Source organism: Corythoichthys intestinalis, chromosome 18 (genome assembly GCF_030265065.1).
Source record: "Corythoichthys intestinalis isolate RoL2023-P3 chromosome 18, ASM3026506v1, whole genome shotgun sequence".
Taxonomy (NCBI): domain Eukaryota; kingdom Metazoa; phylum Chordata; class Actinopteri; order Syngnathiformes; family Syngnathidae; genus Corythoichthys; species Corythoichthys intestinalis.
The window spans coordinates 15,490,141-15,510,586 of NC_080412.1; the positions used below are offsets into that span (position 1 = coordinate 15,490,141).

The 20,446-nt window shown below is 38.5% G+C and overlaps 1 protein-coding gene across 4 annotated transcripts in view; it reads left to right on the top strand.

Moving 5' to 3' along the window:
• The window catches only part of camkk1a (calcium/calmodulin-dependent protein kinase kinase 1, alpha a), a 94,044-nt gene that overhangs the window by 15,708 nt on the left and 57,890 nt on the right, over positions 1-20,446 (top strand). The gene's annotated exons all lie outside the window — the stretch shown is intronic.

Consider the following 20,446-nt stretch of genomic DNA (forward strand, 5'->3'; position numbering starts at 1 on the left):
CCCCAAAACTGAATAGAAGAAGAAAAAAAGTGTCTTTGGACAGAAGGAACGTTTTTATTTTCGCTGCTCACAGTGGTGATAATGTGGAGATTCACCACAGTGCTCACTGGTTTACTGATATAACACTGACAAAGCGGAACGATTGTGGCAATTGGCAATATTCGGCACGCTTTCGCTGAAAAACAATCAAGCGGCTTATCAATGAGATTGAGGTCTTTAAGTGGCGTCTTAATTGATTTGGCTTCAGACTCTCCGCTATAATAATTTTTAGACTCAGTAAACAGTGGTCGTTCCTCATTTCCCACTATATTAAAAGGCAAACGGCCCGAAAAAAAGCGCATTCTCGGCGGCCGAGTAGGTGAGGGCGGTCGTCGTGACGATCCCAAGCCGAAAATGGCACTTCTCGGGCGGAGACGTGAGAACCGGAGAAGACAGTGGAAGCTGCGTGAGTGAGTCCGGTTGGAAAACGGCTTTCCTAAACGGCTGCGGCCCACTGCTCCTCATATTGGTTTTGTGCTGAGTGCTCTTCCTTAGTTCAAAAATACTGCGCGCACTCTGAAAATGAGAGCGTCACTGCCACCCACTGAGTGGATGTGCAAGTACACGTTATTTCAGTACGGCAAAAAAAAAAAAAAAAAAAAAAAAAAAGCATGTTCCCCGAGGTCACATGCGCCCCCCCTGGCATCGCTCTGCGCCCCCCCAGGGGGGCGCGCCCCACTATTTGAGAAATACTGCATTAAGGTAAGCATCTTGTGCATATACTGTAATTTACTGTTTTAAGTTGCTAGTGAATAAGACACCCCTTTTCCTGCTGGGGTGTGTGTGTGTGATATGTTTACATAAGATAATGCTGCTGTACAGCTGTTATTACTGTTGCACTTATTTTCAAGTAGGGCTGCAGCTATCGAATATTTTAGTAATCGAGTAATCGACTGAAAATTCTATCGATTAATCGAGTAATCTGATAAAACATTTTTTTAAGGTAACGAGCAATTATACATATAGATGAGAAAACAAGACACGTAATATTGAACCATTTTCAGTCAATCAATGTCTTTATTTTCAATGTGCATTGTTGAAAACAGCCAACAATTGCATCTCACATGTGACTAAAAAAAAGACTAGTTCACTGCTTTCACTCCAAATACTTTTAGATCTTATAAAAAATATACCGGTATATATTTCTTACCTAAAAATGTCATGACGCTTGATAACACATGACTTTGTTTTTTTCCTACGTGTTTCAATTGAATTTCCACTTGTGTCAAGCTATAAATTCTAGTTAAGTTTTAAGTTAGTCTAAACTGTAAGTCCTGATAGGATTTTGAGTTTTTGCAGTGTTCAAAATAAATGCTGTGCTGTATTGGAGCACATTAGGCACCAGTGGTACTTAGTGTTTTATTCAGCAATGACCACTGAGCTAAAATTGACAGTTAGCATTATTATGTTTTTATTTTACACCCTAATCACTCTACAGCGCTGCTTTCACAGATTAAATAAAGCCTGTATGTAAGAGTTAGCCACGCATCGACAGTGGTCATAATGAATAGAAACCTAGCCCTCCGCAGGGATAACGTTAGTGAGCGAGTGACAGTAACGTTAATCTTATTTATGAGCGCTCAGAAGTGTACTGCTTTAAGATGGCGGCTGTTTCATTAACGCCGCCGAGTCAGTCATTTGCATCTAGTTCTACGTACATGTGATATCTATGACACGCATCAGACGGTACCTGCTAGGCTGCTACCACCATAGCAACATGCGGGCGTAGTTTTTAGCAACGTCGGCGCAGTTTGTAACGGCTGTCGGCTGCACTAAGGTATTTTTTTTATTGCTTCTTCCTCTACGCACGTGATGTCAGCGCGTTGTCCCACATTAAAAGTAGTCCGGGCAAAACGTGATGCTTAGAGCTGGAAAAATTAAACGATTCCTCGAGGTGAATAAAATTACTCGCATCAGTTTTTAAAGTCGAGTTACTCGAGTTGTTCGAGTATTCGTTACAGCTCTATTTTCAAGTTTTGATATCTTCTACAATATGCATTTATTTATTAGTTAATTGAAAAAGAAGAATGGTAGTTATACGAATTCAATATATGCCCATGTTTTTTTCTTTTGGAGTAAAATTACAGTTCTTTCGGATATAAAAATTCGGATGTGCGTCATTAATCTTGGTGTGGCACACTGATTGACAAGAAAATTTGAAAGTGGCACTCCACACAAAAAAAGTTGCTTACCCCTGCTCTGTAGGATGCACTGCAAGGAAAATAAACATGTTCCGTATTTTCCGCAATATAAGGTGCATCAGTGTATAAGGCACCTTTAATGAATGGCCTATTTTAAAACCGTTTTCATGTATAGGGCGCACTGCATTACAAGGCGCAGTAGTAGTAGTGATTGGCGTTGTGTTATGCATCCACAAGATGGAGCTGAGCTAAATGGAATGTCATGCCCTGATTAACCGATATTGATCCATATATAACAGGGTACCTGCGGGTTATTAAAAGTATTAAAAGAGCATTGAATTTAGTTTTCCATTACTAAAGGTTTAGCTAATAGCTAATATAGATACATAGAGCAATTGTTGCCTTCATTATAAGGCTTATATAAGGCTTTCAATTTTTTGCGGCACGAGACATACAGTATTTTTTTTTTGTTTTTTTGTTTTTTGTTTTTTTTGCTCCAGTATGGCTCTTTCAACAATTTGGGTCGCCGACCCCAGGGTTAAACGATCTGTGCTCGATTGGTAGGAACAAAAACCAGGACCCACAGCGTCCCTTGAGGAGCGATTTGGGCATCCCTGCAATAGAGTATTGTATTTCGATAATTGGTAAATTGTTTAGAGTGGTTGTTTACAAAAAGCTTTCCCATATTCTCTTCTTTTAGCCTCTTAACTGGAAATATTATGATTTCCGGAGTCGTCCATAAGCAGACTGATTGCCCATCATCTTTGTAATTAATTAAAAATATATTAACATCTTTTACTTTTGAAAACAGTCATGCAGTTACATGTATCCATGATCCAACTTATTATTGCGTGACCAAATAGCTTGGTTGCTGAACCCTTTTTACCTTTGGCTGCTATTGACTGAGATCGATGAACCAGAGTTGCTTGAACAATGATCTGTTTTTACATTGACCACACCGTGACTTTGTCAAATTACCCCTAACGGCATTATTTTTTTCATTAGTGAGTAATCTAATTCATTACTTTTCTCATCTTGGCAACGCCGTTACCATTACTGAGTCAGGAAAAGCGTGCGTTACTATGCGTTACTATGTTGGTTGAATGACGCGAGAAAAGTCTGAGAGAGACGGACTCACGGAGACGAGAGAGCAGAGCAGGAGTGGGAAGGAGGCAAGGGAGTTGTGACGCGGTTGCAAACGCGATGCTAGGTGGCTCCAATAATACCTGATTGTAGCCGATAGCCTACAAACTACGCCCACATGATGCTACGGTAGATATCACATATACAGTATATCGAACTAGATGTAAATGACAGACACGGCGGCATTAGCAACATGTATAAAGAACTAGATGCGTTAGTAAACAGCCGCATTCTTAATGCGGTCGACTTCTCAGGAAGGCTCCGTTGTAGAGAACCTTCCTAGCGAACCTAAGTAATTTTTAAATCTAAAATGCTCCTAAATCGGCAAAATCTTGACTTAAATCTATCTTTAAATGATGAAACAGTTTTCAAATTTACACATGTCGAAAGTAGGCAGAATGGAACAAATGCAATAAAGGGAGCAATTTTAACAACTTTAATGGTTGATTCACAACATTAAATGACTTCCACACATAGCAAAGGTTACTATCTACCAGTAGTTATCGCAATATCAGCAATACCCCTGAGTCTAGTTTAGGTTAAAGAAGTGGGCTAGGGCCAATTGTCCCAAAAACCCTTTAAACATCACATTGTGTGACTTGTTTTTTTTTTTTTTTTTTTAGAAAACAAAAAAACAAAAAAACATGAAAATTATCACTGGTTACTTTGCCAAGTAACTAATTACTCTTACATTCAGGTAACTGAGTTACTAACGCAATTACTTTTTGGGAGAAGTAATTTGTAACTGTAATTACTTTTTTAAAGTAAGATTAACAACACTGCTACTGTCACATCAGCTTTAATTGTATTTCATGAATTAACATTGGCACTAAAACATGATCATTCAATGCCAGCCATCTGTGTTAAAATTGATTCTACTGGATTTGTGGAAGGTAAGAGCTAGCTGACATTGCTATTCTTCTTTTGGTGAAATCCATCCAATTTTTTCCCCTTAGCTCATAAATTCTATCTGGTGAATCGACCAGCCGTGGTGCCTCTCCACATTTCTCAGAGTAGCTCACACCGTTGTGCTCCGAATGTTACTGATGTGGGGAGGAAGTGTGAAATTCTTTTTACTTACCAGGGTGAGTCTTTTTCTTGTGCTATCAGAACAATAAAAGCTCAGGCATTAATCGACCCCACAAAGTGTAAATATTTTTCATTACTTTTAATAAGGTACCATATTTTTTGGACTATAAGTCGCATCAGCCAAAAAATGCGCAATGAAAAGGAAAAAAAACATATGTTGCATTTTTGGGGGGAAATTTATTTGATAGAATCCATCACCAAGAACAGACATGTCATCTTGAAAGACAATTTAACATACAATAGAGAACAACAGGTTGAATAAGTGTACGGTATGCTAACATTACATGACGTTAGAAGTTAGATCGGGCCTAAAAAATCCAGGCCGACCCAACCGGTTCACGGTATTAAAGCCCGACCCGGCCCGCCGATCAGGTAACTTGATTTGCAGGCCCGAGCCTGAAAACCCCACGAAATTTTATGTTTTATTTGGAAGCACGAGTCCGAAAAAAAACGAGATACTATGTTTGATTAGTGAGGACTCAGGAAAAGGAGGAAATGCGGTGATGCGATGCGTGGTTGCGTTTTATGTGATCACATTTGTGACGATGCCTGTGCATATATGCATGATGATAACAAATTAAAGCCTGTCTTTTGTAACACATTCTCCCAGTTAAACAAGACTAAGATGGATATTGAATAAACATTTATATCTTTTATATTTGTGTGTGTGTTCTAACAGGATAACAGGATAAATAATGGATTTGACATTTATTTTAATCTAATCTGTCTCTAAGTTTTTCAATGTTTAAATAGTCTACATATTTTTATGATCATTATAAATGCATTTGCACAACGAAATAACACTGGAAAAGTTTGTTAAATATGTTTCTCGTATAAGACCAAAGCACCACATTCGTTTTCATTCAGCGAAGCCGACACAGGTTTCTGTATAGCATCTTCAACAATTTGAATCCTTTCCATACCCCACTCCTACCGCAGTTGTTTGCTTTTCAATTCCCCTGTCTTTAGTTTGTTTTTCATTCCTAGCTGCTGCATATCGAAAAGGAAATACGAGGATGTGGACTCGCGGAGGGCACCAGGGCGGGAGGGGAAAATCGAAAAGAGAGCGGGGCCACGGCGTTCACGTGCGCAAGCATGCAGAGCGCCTTCTGTTTCATCCAAATTATTTATTTTATTTAACACCCATACATCTTTTAGTATAAATATATGAATATATATTAAGCCTGAATCGTTTATCGTTTAAACATCGCCATCGCGATGTGCGTGTGCGCAATAGTCCCATCGCAAGCACGTGCGATAGTTTTTCTTTTTTTTTTTATCCACATACGCCTCACTTTCTGGTCTGCGCACACCCTCCTACCCTCCCTCTCCCAGCCTTTTGATCCTCTCAGTCACTGCAGCACAACAATGGCTTTGATCTGGCCAAAGAAGCAGACTTCACACGGGCATCTGTCAATCATCGTTTAATTTGTTAAACAGTTGAAAGGAAGCCGCGCTGGACTGAATGTGTGTACTGTGGGGACGTTGGAGACATTTAAATGCCAGAAGTGATCATGAGGAGTTTGAAATTTCTACATGTCACTTCAACGGTCACAGCTAAAGTAGATAAACAGAAGCATTTAATAAAGCCAAGCATTTATCTGCTACAGTACTTTATTCTTGTTCAAAAATGATTTGGTTGGACAGTTATGTTTAAAACTTATCATCATTATGAAATTTGAAGTGCTTAAAAACCATTTATTTATATACATTTTTTAAATCACTTTGGGGGGGGAAGTTGGGGGGGAGAGAGAAAAAAACATGTCTTATACACGGTGACCCAAAAAAAAGTTTACACTGCCATAATACAACTTAAATGCCATGTTTATTCATCTTAGAATTAGAATTGAATCACAAATTATACATTATTGTAAAGAACATGTACAGTACACTCTATTTTTCAATGTGTCCCCCCTTAAGTGTCACAACAGCCTCCAGGCGCCTGTGGAACGCTTCTTTATGTAGGATGCTGTCATCTTTTCCCAAGATCTAACAATGGACCTCTCCAAGGCTGCCACAGAAGTTTGTGGCTTCTTACAGGCACTGTCCTCCACAGTTGCCCATGTGCTATAATCCAGGGGATTGAGATCTGGACTCTGGGGTGGCCACATATCACCTTGTCAATCAACTTTTTGGTCCGCACAGATCGGCACTTCCAGACCCAGGTTTTCGTGAGGCTGTTCCAATATCTTTCAGCTTCTTATAACTTTGTAGACTGCACATCTGGATATTCTCAGATTTGCTGCACTCTCAGTAGGTGTCAGACCGGCACGCAGCAATTCAGGTACAGCTAAAGTTTTCTTCATTTTCAGCAGAAGCACAGGAATTGTAGAGACGAGAGATTACCAGCTGCATTGAGTGACCTTAATGAATCACTTAAGCATGACAACCTATTTAGATATGTTTCAATGGCTTTTAAACAAGCAGTCAACTGACTGTAAACTTTTTTTTGGGTCAACCTGTATGTATCTCTTTCCAATGCTAAATCTGAATAAATACATTGGGCACAAAAAGCACACACACACAAAAAAAAATTAAAATGGGGGGGTGGGCTACTTCGCGGTTTTTCACTTATCGCGGCGGGTTCTGGTCCCCATTAACCGCGAAAAACAAGGGATGACTGTACACTGTGGTGATCTAAAGTCTTTCCAAACAGCTATTTAAGTCATCTTGTGAAAATATCTTGAAAAAAAAATATATGAATTTTTTTTTTAATATCGCAATATAATATCGCAATATATCGCAAACCCAAAAAACATCGCAGCAATAGTTTTTCCCAATATCGTTCAGGCCTAATATATATTTATTTTTTAAAAAAAGTTAGCAAGCGAGAAGTCCGGCCCGGCCCTACCCGACCCGACCGTAAATAATCACAAATAAGTCGCTCCAGAGTATAAGACGCACCTTCTGCCAAACTATGGGAAAAAAAAAACTGCGACTTATAGTCCGAAAAATACAGTATATACGTAGCATACTGTTTCAGTAATTGAGAAAGTAACATAAAGGTAGTTTTAAGATACAGTGATAAACAAGATTTAATGCATTCTTCATGTTTTTTAATTTAAGCTAACAAACGCCAAATAACAAACAGGTGTGCCGTAGTTTTGTAGTTTTAGTCGTGAAAGAGCTTCATCTGTTGTCCCAACAGTTTTTAATCAAAATAAAACTGTATGCACATGAAGGAAATTCAAATAAAATGCATGTTAAAATTATATTTCTTGAAATACGGTGGTACCTCTACATACATTCCAGGACCTTGTTTGTAAGTCAAAATGGTCATATGTCAAGCAGGATTTTCCCATAAGAATACCTTATTATTCAATTAATTCGTTCCACAGCCTGAAAATTTACACTAAATCCTTAATAAATACTGCTGGTACTATTACAAATTCTAATTACACATAGCAAAAAAATTGTAAATAAAAATTGTAATAACAATAATAATAATAATTCCTGTAATAATTTACCAAATTTGGTTCTAATGTTGTGAATGTGTTTTGCGTGCTGTACCTGAACGCACCATGTGGGTGACGTGACAGAATGAGAAAGGTGTGGTAGAGATTTTACTTTGTCTTCAATGTTCTGTTGTTGTTTGCATTAACTGCGGCGAACAGTAGGCGTGTTGTTTTGCACAAGTTCTGAAATAAATGATTAAAAACCTGACAAAGATGGTGATTTCTTTGGCGATATTACCACAATAATAATTGTCACCCTAACTTATAAAGACCCGCGAACGGTGGTCGGAGGAGGACCGTCGAGATCGTAGACATTCTATGGCCGTATTGTCGAGCCAGTTCACGGATGTGCACACCACGCTCATATTTTTCTATCATTTCCATCTTCATTTCAATGTTAAGCATCACCTTTTTCCATTTTTCACCAGCTGCACTAACCTTTTTGGAACTCGTGTTGATTTCTCTCACAAGAAAATATGCCATGCGTTCGTCTTGAGGGAAAACAAAGAAACTGCAGCGCTGTCATAAGTTGTCATATTTCAAGTATGTCGTTGGATGTAGAAACAAATGGCGAGTCAAGCTTTACGTCAGTTGTAGAAAAGATCGTGTGTCGAAGCGATTGTATGCCAAGGTAACACCGTATTCTATATCAGAGGGGATATAGTATACATTTTATATATTGACTTTACATAGACAGTGTGTGTATTCTGTAAAAATGTAAAATTAACCCCATAAAGACCTGGCATCCACTTAAGTGGACATAACATTTTGGGTCATGTAGGTCACAATATTAACATTTGCTGTAAAACTGTGTACACAAGAGCTCAATTATTATTCAATTAGATTTTTTATCGCTACAAAAATAAAATAGAAAAGAATAATACCAGAAATATATTGTGTTTTTGGCCCCTGATAACACTCTAAAATTGATTTGATCTATCATCATCCAATTCATTTAAACTGGGAGGACTTGAGGTGAATGTTTGTGTTTCAATGCCATTGACATTTGTTCAGTTGTCCCTCTCAGTCTGAATGGACTTGACGTCTCGCACCATCAATCGCAGCTAATGACTTTAAAGGTTTAAACTTTTGAGATCTTTTTTAATTTCTCCTTGACATATATATAGTGGGGGTAGAAAAAATGGGAAAAAATTGTAAATCAAATTTTGCTCGGGAAAAAAAAAGGTTCAAATGAATATGATGTCTATCACTGTGAATGGCAGCCAATGAGTTGTGACAGGTAAATTCTTCCACATGCGAACTTGACTTGCTGTGCTGATTCTGAAACAGGTAATACTAGTAATACCTTTGCCTGTCTTTGACTGCAGCCTAATCTCAGTGCATACTGAGTTGGTCATTTACCAGATAACAAATGTCGGCTGAACACAGGTCAAACAATGAGATGTCTAGCCACATGGTCACAGTTTTCGAACAATGAGGAGAGAACATGGGGATCAGTGCAATGTTCTAAGGGATTTAGAGGGCACCCGCTTTCCAATTTCTAACATGAACATCATAATCCCTGCGTGGGTTCACATCATTGCAGAATCTAGTGTTGTGATATTGAGCGCTTCTCTCTCCATTCCCATGGCTGTGTGTGATTACCTTAGCTCCTAAGAGCCAGTGCAGCAACCTTCTAAAAATACTTGATCAACCACAGCTAGTGGACACAAATATAAACAAAAAATATAAAGTTCTCATTTCAAGTATCATTTGCTTGAAGAAAAGCATTCCAAGGAAGGTCAAACATGCTTGAAGCTGCATTCTCAGTCCATGTGAGGAGAGGAGAAATAATAACAGGCTCATCCACCATGTCACTTTGCAGTGTTATATCCTGTGTAATCCTGGATGTATTATTGACAGTTTCTGTTGTGGCACCCATAGTAGTCAATTTTTTCTCATGCAGATTAATTCCTAAATATTCTATATTAAATATTCTGTCATAAATATTTCTATGCAAAGTAGATTGTGTACGTATTTGCCATGATGTCTCACTGAGGTGTTTAATAGATTTACAATGTGTTGTCTGGTACAATTGCCCACTAATCCTGTGGATTAATTTAAAGAGTTCTACGGATTAGTCTGTGTCGGATGAACACAATTGAAAGTAGGGCTGGTTGATGTGGTCTAAAAATAAAATGTACTTTTTTTTCCCACCAAAAATTAGTTACAAGTTTTTATCTGGACCCATCACACACACTACGCATTTAAGAACACAATAAGAAAGAAAAAAACAAAAAAAGCACTAAACAAATTTAAGTTTTTATAGGCAAATCATTTAAGTCATTGGTTGGCATTGATGGTGATAGATATCCTATAGAGGTTTTTCACCGTTACGTGATTCGTGACGTGTCTCCGCCAAGATGTAAACATTCCTCCATCTTGGACCTGCTAGTGGCATCGTTTCCCACACGTAGGCAAAAATGAAAATTTCCTAAAAAATACAACGATTACCAGCTGTAAATCGAGACAGGACATTATGTTAGCTTTCGAACTATATATAATTAACTGATAAACATTAGGAATACTTACAACCACCAAAACTTTAAAAGCCTACAAATCTCTTGAAGGCTAGAAATACTTAGTTGCAGGATTCTCAAGGAGCTTTTATTGGCGAAAAACGCGTCAGATGTTTACATTGTCGTCAGTAAGGTGAGTGAATTTTCCATGTATAGACAAGTTTCCTGAGCGAAATATGGACGGCCCTATCTTGGAAAATGTCTGCTCCGAATTTTCAGTTTTGAAAAAAATACAACATGAATTGCGGTTGAAGTAAGCAATGTGTTGACAAAGTTAAAACTGCAAAATCAAGCCAGAGGAACCCATGGAATCTCCAAAAATAGATTTAGCACGACTCAGATGAGACATGGATGAGATTGTATGATTATTTTTATCACTTCGTTGATCATTCGTTGACAAAATTATAACAACCTGTCAGCCTGTGTTGACGTGAGGTGTAGATTGATACGCCGGCCACTTGAGTGACCAAAATGAGGTGAAATTACAAATTATATTACATTTGCCGAATGCAGAAGGGCTGACACCGATTTTGTTGTTACAAGGAAATACTACAAGGTAAATACATATAAACACAATAGTATGCCATTCTTTTTTATTGGAGATATTGATCGCAAGAAAACATTTGGACAAGATTCAATTTCATGTTTTATTTAAAACGATTGGTGTATGTGCAAAACAGGTTAATAAATCACAATTTATAAAATTATTAGAAAAATAGCATACGAGAATGTGTTATCAGACAGCAGAGCTCCGGAGCGGCCTTCAGACAGGCTTTCTCCCAGCTCCAACAGCGTATATTAGAGTTGCTGCAGTTAAAAAGCTCGTAGTTGGATCTCGGGATCGAGCTGACGGTCCGCCGTGAGGCAAGCCACCGTCTGTTTCAGCCTCTCGGCCGCCCCCGGGTGTAATGCACGTAGTCTCGATATATATATATCAACGTACTGTAAGTGTTGTTGTGAGGCAGTTAAGTGTTGTTGTGAGGCACATCAACTTGTCTTCCCTTGCAGCATTTTCCACCTGTAAACAAACAAATAAAAAACTTGTTACCCTTGCTGTTGACCGAATTGTCCCCTCTACACGTACTGATTAGCAACAGGCTAGCAGCCACACCACTACAGTTATTGTAGTAAATAATATTAAAGATGATCATAATTACCATCATCATCATAATAACAATATCAAAGGCAACTAGTCGTTTCATGTGCAAGATTTTAGCTTCAGTATTTAGCACCGGACACATTAAAATGCAGGAATAGGAAGAACATACTTTCCATAACACAGCGGCAACATGGTTACAAAAACACCCGGACTTTGTGGTGGCACGCGCTTGGTTCCATATAGGCCTGTAGCGATAACAAATAATAGTGGGCGATAAATTCTCTCATAAATTATCGCGATATTATTGCGCCCCCAAATTTATTTTTTTTTTAACCAATTTACAATGACACAGTAAGAATACAGTATAAATAATACAAAGTAATATTAGGTACACCCATTTAAACGCAATAAATGTTTACTCAATATCAATACTGCACAGAACAGAACACAGAATAAATAAAATGTCTTTTTATTTATTTATGAAATAAAATTGAACTTCAATAACTTCAGCATTTAGGCACAGAGGTATAAAGTTGTAGTCTCGCAGTCCGAGAGTCAGCAAAGTGACCCGCATGTGCAGAGGCATAAAAAAAAAAACATTACAGACGCTAGCTGTATTTCATTCCAGGGTGATCAGATTTTGATTTCCAAAAAGAGGACACAAATAACAGACATCAATAATCCCCATTTAGTCTTTTATTCAAAGTTTATATGGACTGATAGAACGCATACACGCACGCAACGCACATAAGCCTTGACTTGCGTGCGTGACATGACGCGGGTGTGTCATTTAGCCCCGTCTCGGCCATTTAAGCAATACTGAAATATTGCTCATTCAGCGTATAGAATGAAAATCAAAAATTGTCAAGCTTATCCTTTTCTTCATTTTTTTTTTAATGACTGTGGTCAAGCCTGCTTCTGCATAAAAGCAGAGTTCAAGCTACAAGCTAATGCACAGCTACATCGCTCCCGTCCTGCCTGCAGCTTTCGCTTTGCTGACGTCATTGCTGCATGAATTCCGATTACGGAGACTTGAAAGTTCAGACCGCCAGCCACATTCTGGAAAAATGTGGCCCAGATCGGATTTAGACCACATACGAAAGTGACCCAGATCGGATTTGAAATGGTCCACTTCTATGCGACTTGTCACGTTCAGACCGTCAAGTTAATGCTTCACTTGAGTCGGAAAAACACGAAAAAATTGGATTCGTGCAATAAAACCTGCAGTATGAACCCAGAAAGTGTCAAACAACATTAAAAAGAGGTAAAACGATCTCATTTCTTCGGCAATGTAGCGGACTACACTTTCCGTGAGGTAACACCATTTTGCGCGATCTCGTTTGTATTTCTAAAACCAAGCGATTACCTCTGTAATTGTCAATTGCCGTGACAAAGAAGGCTCCGCTTCTTGCGATGCAGTTTTCTTACCAAGCAGTGAAAACTAAAGAGGGTGATAGTGTTTCAAATGAGCATGTAGATTTGTTGTGTTTGCCCTCTTTGTTGAAACAACCTCCAAACACATTTTGCAGACTGGTTCATCCTTTTTGGTTGCCTTGCCATTTTCATCCAGTTTAAAATCAAAATATTCCCACACCCGGGCTGTTTGGCTTGGAAATCAGCATTTTTCGTCCATTTTTGTCTTCCTCACTCTGCTCGCTCATTGCTGTACGCCGACAGTGCACTCTGCCCCGCCTCTCCCCACTGAATGATGATCACGCAAACTCAAATGTATAAAAATGAACATACCCAGAAGTCAATAAAACAGAGTGAATCATCGTCACAGCATATTGCGCTGTTGGTAACAAGGAAGCCGAACTTTTAACAGCACGTCCGCCGCACATCCGTGGGCACATGCGTGCATGGCTGCGGCGGACGTGCAGCCATGCAGCGGGAAAATTACCGCCTTCATTTTCATTTACCATGCGATGAATGGAATTATTGCATCTCGCGATAGGCTTAGTTCCATATCTGCCTTCATGTTGTCCTCCCCTGTCGTGATGATGGCAGATGGATGCAGTATTTCCAAATGGTCTTTTTCAAGGGAATTTGATGAGTAATGTTACTCCTGCTCCACTGTTGTTTTGGATGGAGAAATTCTAAAATGGAAGTTGCTAGCAGACATAAGGAAGTAAAGCGGAAGTACTTTGGAAACTTGTCTATAGGGCACTCATTTAAGTAATTGGCTGCCATTGATGGCGATAGACATCCTATAGAGCTTTTTCACATGAATTTTTACATGAATTGTGACGTGTTTCCGCCCAGATGTACAGTAAATATTCCTCCCTCTTGGACCTGCTAGTAGCGTCAATTCCCACATGTGGGCAAAAATGAAAATTTCCCGTAAAATACAACGATTACCAGTTGTAAATCGAGACAGGACATTATGTTAGGTTTCGAGCTGTATATAATTACAGTACCTGTTAGGAGTACTTACATCCACCAAACTTTATAAGCCTTCAAATCCCTTGAAGGCTAGAAATACTTCGTAGCAGGATTCTCAAGGAGCTTTTATTGGCGAAAAACGCGTCAGATGTTTATATCGTCGTCAGTAAGGTGAGTGAATTTTTCATGTATCTGCCCACACATAGATTAATTTCAAGCAGACCTGTCACCAGACGGGGAACAAGAAATGCATGCTGACTTGTTGCCAGACAGGGAATATGAAATGCATGGTACGGCACCATAAATACTCCCCTCTGTCTCGACTATACAGTATTTTGAATTCGTCCTCTTTACACGACTGGAAACTATCATAAGAATGCTATATTGACCATTCAGTTACTTTTTAATCTGTACCTACTATCATTCCATATTGTGTTATTTATTAGAATGGCAATTATTTTAATTTTGCATGAGGTAGCAACACAATCATAGCATCAGGAACGGCCGCTGTCTCCCGCCTGCGTTTCTTCATTTGCTGGCGTCGGTTGAAGGTCTGCAATACACCCGTCTTTAGTTTCTCTGTAGTCGTCACATAGCTGGAGATAGATGGCACATAATCGGGTGACAGAGGATTGTTGCTTTTTCTCTTCTGCAATGAATAAATACACTGAAGAAATAAAAACAGGATAAATGCACATAAGTTAGTGAATTTCATTACTACAATCATGCACAATTATTATCGGTCCGATAATAGGAATTATGATGTCATCCCAATAAATCAGATAACATTATCAATAGGCCCGATAATATACAATATTTTTGGCACGGTGTCAGTGGATTGGGATGTGTGTGTTTGTTTCCACTCCCATTTTGGCAGTATGCAAAGTTTTGTTACTGTTCTAGAGGCCGTATTTTTCAATCACTGAGTGATGAATTGGCAAATGTTTGCATTTTACAGTGTCATGTTTACAAGTTATACAGAGGCCTTTTTGTTATTTATAGGCTTCCTGTCCTATAATTGCCAGGTTAAGAAAATTGTTTCATGGACCAAGACCACAACGGTCTCCTCTTCTGTTGCACCAAATGCTGACAAATCTGCTGACAAAGAACAATACATTTTGGGTTTTTGTTTTAGTTCAGTGCTCATTGTTCAGGGGAAAACGTCGTCAATGACATTGATTGATTGTGATTGACTCAAATTATATTTATTTGAAAAAAATAAATATGGGCACTTTATTTGAAGTCAAAACTGTTCTTGTCTTTGTTTTATTCATTAAAATAATGCTCATGCCATCATGAAAAATCTGGTTAGGTCAAAGGCAAATCTATGCTGAATCCACCACTAGTATTTTTTTACTTCCAGGTGTTCAAAAACTCAGGTGAATATATATATAATATATATAAGGGGTGTAACGGTACATAAAAATCTCGGTTCGGTACGTACCTCGGTTTTGAGATCCCGGTTCGGGTCATTTTCGGTTCGGTAAGAAAACAAAATGCAAAATTATAGTATATAGTATATATTATAGTAGAGAAGACGCAGTATATATAATCTTCACAAAGAAACTGTAACCCGATCGACTCACAGCCTCGGAAAGTAAGGGTTACATTACGTCAGAAACTCGTTCGGTACGCCTCCGTTCCGAACCGAGCACCCTGTACCGAAACTGTTCATACAAATACATGTACCGTTACACCCTTTATGTATATATATATAATCGGTTATCGTATCGGTATCGGCCTTGAGGTGCAGGAAGTTCTCGAAATCGGTATTGGTTTCAAAAAAATGAATATGTTGCACCCCTAGCCACGCAACACAGGCCGGATCTGGCCCCGTGCCGCTGGTTTGACACCACTCCGATAGAGTCCAGTGAGTGCAAGTTACCACCACGCACGCATGGCCTCTGCTCTGTGAAATAAAGATAAAGACTGGTCATAAAAATATAGGAGGAGAAGAAGGAAAAAAAAACAGCCGATGGAGGCTTGCAAGGTCAAATGTATACCGAAGAAAGCGACGGGGATTCATCAGTGTTTACAATGGTAATTCAGTGCTTGCCTGCTCTTTGCTCTCTGTCAAGGACTCATGAGAAAGCCAGCAAGAAAACAAAGACGCGGGCAATATACAGTATATATCTAGATGAACTGCTACTTGAAGACTTCTGTGGCCATTGTTATCGACTGATTCCAATTTCCCTGCTTTTGCAAATGACATTTTTCCCTTTTGTCTATTTTCTCGTTTTCCATCTGAGCGCAACTGCATGCAAAGACATAACAGAAGCCAAGTAAGAATAGAAGTGGTTCACTAATGGAGGAGCCATTTGTCCAACAAACCACTCTGGTGCTTTTACTGTTGTTGCCACTCATTAGCTTAACTTTTGCAAATATAGCCCTTGCTGAAAGTACCTAGTCTTTACCCACGGCACTCAAGGCTTTCAAAAGGTTTTCATGAATCAAATTTTGCACTTTTAATTATAGCCAGAGGTTGTTAGCGACATCTGGATGCTTTTGTTCAAGTGTCTGGGAATTCAGCATTTATCAAAATGTACTCATTTAATCACACTATTTTTCAGGCAAATCAGATGGTAAACCAAACCCAGTCTTGAATTGCCAAGGTTTTCCGGTTGAAAATGGCATGAAAGACAGATTTCAAGTAGGCTTGGGTAATAAATTGAGGTTATTAATAAATTTTGAATTTTTTTATTTATTTTTTTATTGTGGATGAGTTAAAAAAAAAAAAATAGTAGTAATAGTTTGTTTTTGCCAAAGAGTGAATCCAACAGCCAGGTATTCAATAGATTATTCCATGAGAAAGAGTTCTTTTTGAAGTTATTACTTTTTATTTGAGTGCTGACAGCACAAATCAAAACCCTAAGACCACAAATCCGCATATGTGGACATCAAATTTTGGGTCTTGTAGGCCACAATACAGTGGTACCTCGACATACAATCCCTTCGACACACGATATTTTGGACATCCGACGTAAAAATTCAGAGTCGCCATTTGTTTCGACATCCAACGACATGCTCGAAACACGACGATTTATGACAACGCCGCAGTTTCTTTCTTTACCCGCAAGAAGGACACACGACGGATTTTCTTGAGAGAAATCTACATTGGTTTCAAGAATGTAAGTGCAGGTGGTGAAAAAAGGAAAAAGGTCACGCATTGAAATGAAGATGGAAATGAAGAAAAATATGAGCGTGGTGTGCATGTCCGTGAACTGGCCCGACAATACAGCTTTAGAATGTCCATGATCTCGACAGTCCTCATCCGACCTCAGTCCGCCAATCTTTATAATATAAGGTGCAAATTATTATCAGTGTAACATCGCCAAAGAAATCGCCAGCTTCGTCAGGTTTATTTCAGAACTTGTGCAACACACCTGCAGCTGACGCCCAAAAAGTTAAAGTAAAAACTCTAATGCAGCTCCCTCCCTTTGTCATGTCAGCCATGCGGTGCGTTCAGGTACAGCACTCAAAACACATCCGCCACATTAGAACCCGATTTGTTACATTATTGCGGGTATTATTATAAATATTAGGGCCCGAGCACTAAGCGTGCGAAGGCCCTATTGTTTTGCAAAGGATTATTATTATTAGGGCCCGAGCACTAAGCGTGCGAAGGCCCTATTGCTTTGCAAAGGATTTTTTTTTTTTTTTTTTTTTCAGGGCAAATGAATTTGGAATCAATTTGGAGGCCTGTACATGCACGAAAAGTCACCAAAATTTGCACATACGTGCGGAAAAATGTAAATTTTGATAATTTTGCAACGTTGCAAAAAAATGTAACAAAATGGCTCAGTGGCGCCCCCTTGAAATTTTTAAAATTGGCCTAAAACATTAGGGTCTGTCAGCGTAGAGCGATGAAATTTGGGGAGTGTATACCTTGTCCAAAACCGCTCCAAAAAAGCATTGGCACCCATATTCCAAACCCAACAGGAAATCGGTTATTTTGGATCGAATGTGAAATTTTTATCAATTTACAGGGTGCACATTTGAGACCTTTTCGCTGAGGGAGTTAATTGGATCGTCTTCAAAATTAGTGGGACTGTTCAGGAGACATATGACATCTTAAGTTTTTTAAATGGTGCGTTTTCATTCACGGGTCTGACCTGGGCGTGGTGCCAAAGTCGGCCATTTTTTCGGCAAAATGACAAATTCAGTAAATGACGAATAGCTCCTTGACACAACGTTCAATCTTTTTCATATCTGGCATGTATGTGCGGTATCCCACCCTTAACACGACTGCATTGAAATATTACCCATTAGGCCTAGCACCCCCTTGTAAAAACAGGTAATGCCTTTTTTTACGAGACAGGTTCCTCCTCCAAGGGAAAAAAATCTGTTGACCTCAAACCTGCATCAGGGGAGCCTTAAGACATGTGTTCAGGTGTCTGATAAAAAAATATTGAGGTTTGGTTGAAGCAGAAGAGTCCGACAGGAAAGTGAAAATGACCGTCAACATTTGGTCTCTCCACACAATTTGAACAGGCATAACTTATAGATATACAAGATATCTGCCCCAAACTTCCTGTGCTTGGTCAGAGTCTTACCCTGAAGAGTGCTGTAGCTGTTATTTGCATCAAATCTGGAGCGCAAACTAGTGGTAGCAGAATACATTGCTTTACATGCTCGAAAACTCACCAGAATTTGCATATACATATGGCTTCATTTAAATTTTGATAATTTTGCAACATTGCGAAAAAAGATAACAAAAGGGCTCAGTGGCGCCCCCTTGAATTTTTCAAAAAGTCCTCTTCTATTAGGTTTTTTCAACATAGAGCGATGAAATTTCGGGCTGGGGGCAATCTGTCACCACCCCGACGTGTGTACCGTTCGAGTTGCGTGACGTCTGAGCTAAACTGCGAGGGCCCGTTCAGTCCTACTTGCAGGCCTAGTTATTACTATGATTATATTCAGATTTTTTTATTTATAATGTATTTGTTTTGCTCTGTGTAATTGCTATTTGCAATAGTACCAGCAGTATTTACTAGGATTTAGTGTAGGTTTTCGGGTTGTGGAACGAATAAATGGAATAATATTGTATAAGGCTGCAGCTATCGAATATTTTAGTAGTCAATTAATCGATGAACTAATTTGTTCGAATAATCGAGTAATCGGATAAGGAACATAAAAAATACCTAAGCTGAGCCTCAAACGGTATTTAAAAAAAAAAAAAAAAAAAAAAAAAAAAAAAAAAAGAGGATCTATGTACAACAAAAAAAACAATTGGCTAACCTACATAGCAAAAATCCGCTGGCTTAAATGCTATAAAATGCAAACTTTTTTTGTTTTTGTTTAAATGCTCTAAACAAATGGTTCAGACACATATTCCCACAAAAACGGCTAAATATACTTATAAACTATTTTACGAATGCATTAAAAGGCATTAGCTCAAACAAAAACTTCGCTTATGTTGGTCTTAACAGGGAGCAGCTGGATTCAGCCATATGAAATGAGGCAGAATAGTGGGTAGTGTATCCACCCAAATCAATAAAACTAAATGCAAACACTTTTAAAACAAACTATTACAAAGCCACTTTATTAAACGAATACTCGAACCAACAAAATTTAATTCGAATCTTTTTTTCCTAATCGAATACTCGAGTTGATCAATTAATCGTTGCAGCACTTGTATTTTTATGGGAAAATCCTGCTCCACATACGACCATTTCAACTTACAAACAAGGTCCTGGAACAAATGTAACTTCGTATGTAGAGGTACCCATGTATTAACATTTGCTATAGAAGTTTGGCCCAAGTGAACTAAAAGGTGATGTCCAGGTATGTGGATGCTATTTCTCGATTATAAATATATATATTTTATGTATCTATATACAGCTTCAAAATTTGCGCCCTCAGTCCATCACATTTTTTTTTTTTCCAATTTAAAAAAAATAAATAAAAAATACAGATGCGCTGCCCCGGCCGATAGAGTAGTCCCACTCTCTCCCTGCTCTTTGTTGCTCAGGCAATGCACTGGAGGTGCTTATTAAAGTTAATGATGATTGAAAGACGTCTTCTTTTTGATCTTGCCACAGATCCCTGGAAGCTTCAGCATCAAAGCGCCACATGCGTCAATCATCGTTTAACATGTCAAACAGTTGCTGTAGCAACTCATTGTGTGTAAGTGAGGGGATGGAGCGGAGTTGAGTGGTATACTTTATTCTTCTTTAAAAGTAATTCGGTGGGAAAATAACATGTTTAAAACTTATAATATTTACATTTAGTAATTCGGTGGGAAAGCAACATGTTTAAAACTTATAATATTTACATTTGAAGTGCTTAAAAACCATTTATTAAAATATAAATATTCATAAGATTTTTTAAAATTATACTTTGAGGGGAAATAGTAAAAAAAAAAAACATGCCTTATATTTATGTCTTTCCAGCACTAAATCTGAATAAATACATTGAACACACACAAAAACAAAACAAAAAAAAAAGTTTTTTTTTTTTTGTGGCGGGGGCGCTAATTCGCGGTTTTTCCACTTATCGCGGCTGGTTCTGGTCCCCATTAACCGCAAAAAACAAGGGATCACTGTCTTACTATGAGTCAGGTTTTTTTTTTTTAATAAA